Below are 5,843 nucleotides of genomic sequence, written 5' to 3'. Positions count from 1 at the left end.
TTTTTGTTGTTGTTGTTGTTGCTCGTTGTTTCTTTTCTCTCTCTCTCTTTATTTTATTTTATTTTATTTATTTATTTTATTTTATTTTATTTTTTTTTAAGTTACTCTCCCACATCATAATTGGCAAATTATACTTTTGCTCTGTCTGATGGAAATACCATGCTTTGGAATGATCTATGAAAGCTGAGTTCCGCCATGCTGATGGACTGCCTACCTTCCTTTGGGAACTTGGCATCCCAGTAGGACCCAATGGACCCAATAGGACATCCCAGTGGGACACAGGACCTAATGCTCTCCAGCCATGGGCCCATGATGGGAGAGAGGCTCCTCCTTGCTCAGCACAGGGCAAAGAAGTGTGGACATAGCACAGCCTTTTTAAAATCTGCAATTTAATGGGACCTGGACAGAAGTGAACACATTTACAGTAAACATATCATCTCTTTTTACCGCTGAGATCAATGTAATTTATGTATTATGGCATCTGTTATGTAAGATCTGTTGCAAGAACTTGTGATATCTGATGGATAAGGGGCAAAGACTAAGTCTAATTTTGAATATTCGAGGTTTAGTGCATTCTGTGGTAACCTCCTCCCAGGTTTATTGCTCTGGTTATACAATTGCAGATGATCTCTTTCTTAGATTCATGGCACAGGGGTAGTCACTAATTGCCCTGAGGCTTCAAGCTCTGTATGTTAGTAACTGTACAGGTGTAGTCAAAGGATACTCCTTAGTTCTAAGTGCCAAAATTCAAATGCTTACAGACCAATGTCCTTTTGATTAGGATGAACATCATTACATCATTAGAGGCAATCTTTGCATTATATGAGTTGTGAGTCATGTAAATTAGAACGATCCTCAGAATCAAAATTCTCTCCTTAGCTTGATTTTTAATATTCATATTACATCAGTGCCCATTTTGACATCATACAAACTAGTTAGTGATCAGCAAGCTTAATCCGGTTCATTTGATTCACATGAGTTGTCTCATGGGGGTTAACTGAAGCACTAATAAGAATGATATAAACAGGGTTACTTAATTCTTGCCTAGACAACGTTAGATCATTTGATTAGATTCTTTTATTCCCTTCAAGGCCACCAACAAAGACTTACAAATATCTAGTTTGATCTACAATCAAATTTACAAACCACATACATTTCAAGGGAGAAAAATAAAAAGGCTTTTTAACATGAAGAGCTTAGTGCTCTTAATGACAGAATGAGGACAGAGAAATACTAATAGATTAGTATAATTAATTAGGCAACTTAAAAAAATATGAAAATTGCATTCATAAGGGAGTAAACTCTGCATATTAATTGAATATTTTGCATGTATTATTTGCAAATGTATATTTTTCCTGAGGAAAAATAAATGCGTGCTTATTTAGTTAAAAGATGCATCTAAATATGTACATAAGAACATTCAGAACAGATTGAAGGACACCAGAAAAATCAATTGTAACATTTCATGACTTCTTATTTATTGACATGGCAATTCACGTTTTTATTATTTTAATCTTTCTTTCCAGGTGAAATGCAGTTTGGGAAGACGGATAATAACACTCAATTTCTACTCGTCATTTTACTGATGGATAGTCTAGAGGAGGTAATTTTTCTATTAGTATAAATATATATTGCATAAAGAAAGCTTTATGAAAGAATGTTAAGGTTTGTGGAGTAATCTCTCTACATCAAAGAACACTTCTAGAAAGGATTGCACCTGGAAGCATGAACTTTGTGAAAAACCTGACTAACAATCATATCATGATGGTTATTGGTCAACATAGAACATGCAAAACCTTCCTCTCCTCTCCTCTCCTCTCCTCTCCTCTCCTCTCCTCTCCTCTCCTCTCCTCTCCTCTCCTCTCCTCTCCTCTCCTCTCCTCTCCTCTCCTCTCCTCTCCTCTCCTCTCCTCTCCTCTCCTCTCCTCTCCTCTCCTCTCCTCTCCTCTCCTCTCCTCTCCTCTCCTCTCCTCTCCTCTCCTCTCCTCTCCTCTCCATATATATTAATACCTTTTGTTCCATAATTTCCTACGTTCTATTGCTGTAGTAATTGTCTGAGATATTGGTAAATTAAATGACCCGTCGCACAGGCAAATCTTGGCAATTACTCCAGGTAGTTAGAGGTGGCCAACTCTGAACAGTCTTCCAGTGTGCACAGTTTGCTGAGCAAACATGAGGTAGGGAACAAAATCATTTATTTTGACCGAATAAGCAATAGCTGCAATTGGAAAAAAGATTCAATGAATTAAGATTAGGTATGCAACCTTTGACATTTTCTGCCTCTTGGGTAAACAGCTATTACACTTTGCTCATTTGATTAAGTATTGTTTCTAAGTCACCTTTCTTATTTTGCCCTTTAAAAGTCACACCAAAATTAGCCAATATGAAAAATTTGCATCTTTTGGTGCTTCAAAATTAATTCATTTTTGGGAAAGTGTGATTTTTTTACACTCAGTCCAGGCAAAAAGCTACCACTTCGTTTTGCTCTAACTTTCCAGGAGCCCAAATGGAAATTTTTAGAAAGAGGAAGTTTTCTGAGGCTGCTGGTATGTGGTAAAGCAGCAGAAGCAGATAAGACATTGTTGCGGCATTCTGAGCTAATGTGCTCCAGCACCCTTATCATAGAATCATAGAATCATAGAATGGCCTGGATTGAAAAGCACCACAATGATCATCCAGTTTCAACCCCCTGCTATGTTCAGGTTGCCAACCACCAGATTGGGCTGCCCAGAGCCACATCCAGCCTGGCCTTGAATGCCTCCAGGGATGGGGCATCCACAGCCTCCTTGGGCAACCTGTTCCAGTGCGTCACCACCCTCAGAGTGAAAAACTTCCATCACCCTTACAGTTGGAAAATCAGTCTGTGCTTTTCTTTGGGAATCTTTCATTACTTTTTTTTCTCCTCTGAGCCCTTCCTTGTAGCTCTCCTGTGTTTTTTGTTTTTTGGTTTTTTTTTTCTCCTGTGAATGTATGTTAGTAAGAAAGAGATGATAGCATCACTTGATGGACAAAGGAAAGGTGAGGTGGGTATACAAAAGTAGAAACGTGCAATAAGAAGATGGTGGAACAGATTGAGGAAGATAAGCAGGCTGTAGCTAAATTCAGGCTGATATTGGAATGAGACAAAAAGAAAATATTTTATGTGTGCCTGTGGCAACTATCAATATTAATATGAATTTGTGATGACTGTTAGAAGCATAAAACTAGGTGAATAAAAATTGATCATAGGATTTATACAAAACATTATGGTGATTTAAATCCCTATGAGCAGTGTTTACTTATGTCTTTGGGTAGAATAATGAACCTTTAATTGCAGGCAAGCAATTTTATGTCAGAATAAATCAGAACCTGAGTGCAGCGATTCCATTTATCCAACAATGGAGTTGATTTTGGCGCTCATTCAGCTTTCTTTAAATTAAGTTTTAATGCAAAGCATCTGAAGCACACTTACTAAAGACATTAGATACAACTCATATACAATGAAATGGTCCCCTATCCTCCCTTTATTTCCTTTAAACCCAAACAGAGCTTATTTTTACAGTAGAGATTCATTTTTTGATCTCTATGAAACAATGAGCCAAACAAAACAAAGCACACATGCAACAAAGGTGGTTGATTTCTGAGGCTGAAAGGGTAAAATGCAGAATGAATTCTTGCTCCAGGAATGTTTAGTTAAGCATTCAGAAATGTTGTTTTCTAAAGGAATTATACAGATTAAATGGTCTGGAACAATATCATATCAAATGACTGATGAGAGTATTTTAAAAACAGAAGATCTTAATTTAGAATGGAAAAGAAAATTATATTTAAGAATTTATTTTTTCTAGTTTCAGTGTATGTTAAACAAGATGTGACCTGTCCTGAACTTGAGACTCACTTGAGAAGTAATACAAAATGTTATTAAAGTACAGGCATGCTAACAGAACAGCAAAATCCCATCTCTGTCAATGCTGAGGCTCCTGAATGTCTCAGGCAGCCCCTGCCGGAGGTCCAGAGCTAGCAAACTGCCTTTGTGTATTACCAGAAGATGTCAAACACCTGAAGCAGTATGAACTGGAGGTCCTATAAGGTTGTTTTTTTAAAAAAAAATAATTTAAAGTCAGATTTTGTGACCTTTGCAATGCAACAGGAAGAGCACATTTGTATTCATGGGAGATGTTCTGGGCAGTGAGGTAGCTGCTGCTGAGGAGAACCTGGGGTGTGGAGGTGGTGGTGGGAGCTGCTGACCAGTCCAATATTTTGGAGCTGGTATGTGGATGGCTCCTACATAACAGCTATCTCTGGTGAAGAGATAGGAGGACTTTTGTGTAGCTGAGCTAGAATCACTGGGGTGACAGCACTGTCTTCTTCCCATTGAGGAGGATGAGTTGAGGGGGTGGGGGGTGGGGATGCTGCCAACATCAGCTGGCTGTCATGCTTGGCATGTGTGCAGCTGAGATCATAGTGAGGAGCCTCTGTTCTTGTTCTATCAGTATTCCATATTAGAACATGACACAGGCTGTTTGGGTGCAAAAGCACAGTGCACTACAAAACTGTGTTTGCTGGTTTCTCTAGCAGCCTCACATGAGTTCTGACTCTCTAAGAGGAAGATACTCTGGGAAGTACTGCATTTCCTAGGAGCCTCCACATGATTTCCTATTCTGCGTGTTGGGTGAAGGGTTCTCATGCCTCTTCTAGGAGGTGAACCGTGGAGGGCTTGCTGATAAAGTCTCAGATTGACTCTCCTCTGGCTTTATTTTTGGTTTGTTTTGATATATTGGTCTGAATTATTCTGTATTATCTCACATTCCTTTTAATAAATTAGTTTCTCCTGTCTCAGTTGTGTTTTTTTCCCTCTTCCTTCCACCCCCCTCCCTTTCTCCCAAGGGAAGAGGGATGTGTCATGTGATTAACTCTTCAAATCATGACAGCCTCCCTGTCAGCTGCAGGGCTCAGCACAATTTCAGTTTGCTGTGTTGTAATGCTACTGCCCCAGCAGCTGTCAGAAGCATCTCACTTTCCAGATATCAGGCAGAGAGATGACTGGCAGCAGAAAGCTGAGCGTCTTCATCAGCCTTCTGTCCTTGTGCCCTTACAGAAACTGCTTCGTGCTCTGGAAAATAGGAACGGGTTAAAGCATTCCTTAGGATGGGGCAGGTTTTGATAAGCATGCTGGTTAAAAAAAATGCATGTCTTGGGGGTTTATTGTGCAGCTGTTAATGTCTCTATCAGAATTATAAATATTTGCTTAAACTAGGAATGGAAAACCGTAATCGATGCTACAAACCAAGGAAAGGCAATTACAGTGACCTTCCAGAAAATAACAGTCTAAAGAAAATGAGGTAGTTCTAACTTTGTGTATGAATGTTGGGAGTAAATCAGAGGATATCAGGCAACATTGCCTAAAAATATATTCTCAGGTTCCAGTGGCTGATATTTGATGATGGCAAAAAAATCCCCTACCACCAAGCACCTAGCCTCCCAAAAATTACATTGAAGTTGATAACAAATTGCAAATGCTTTGGTTAGAATTAAGTATTGAAGACATGAACAGGATATGTCTACTGTTTTGTACTGCCTCATTTACTAATCATACCATCTGCAATGCCAAATTACATGTAAGTTTTTGTTTGTTTTAGATTAGACTTGGGAAATAGTGAGCATTCAGAAAGAAATCCTGAAATAAAAGATTTATTATTTCTGTTTCAGTTTAAGATTTATTTTATCATCAAAATATTGTCACTTGCAGCAACTGGATAAGATAGTGAGGATGACCTTCATGATTTTCTAGCATTATCAGAGCAAGGTCCTTCATATACATAAGTCACTTCTAAAATACTGCCTCCTATTTATTTCCATGCAAA

At 38.6% G+C, this 5,843-nt stretch overlaps 1 long non-coding RNA gene across 2 annotated transcripts; it reads left to right on the top strand.

Moving 5' to 3' along the window:
* Nucleotides 1-281: 281 nt before the first annotated feature.
* LOC128073172 (uncharacterized) lies at nt 282-4,818 on the top strand. 2 transcript variants are annotated; one of them, XR_008202637.1, is made up of 3 exons: nt 282-424; nt 1,527-1,603; nt 3,828-4,818. It is a non-coding gene; the product is annotated as an uncharacterized LOC128073172 (long non-coding RNA). The 2 variants fall into 2 exon arrangements; XR_008202638.1 differs by having other exon boundaries at nt 2,499-4,818.
* The last annotated feature ends 1,025 nt before the right edge of the window (nt 4,819-5,843 follow it).

This window comes from Tympanuchus pallidicinctus, unplaced genomic scaffold (genome assembly GCF_026119805.1).
Source record: "Tympanuchus pallidicinctus isolate F22 unplaced genomic scaffold, pur_lepc_1.0 scaffold8, whole genome shotgun sequence".
In the NCBI taxonomy this organism is placed as follows: domain Eukaryota; kingdom Metazoa; phylum Chordata; class Aves; order Galliformes; family Phasianidae; genus Tympanuchus; species Tympanuchus pallidicinctus.
Note: the sequence above shows the minus strand (reverse complement) of the source record. Positions and strands in the feature narration are given on the sequence as shown.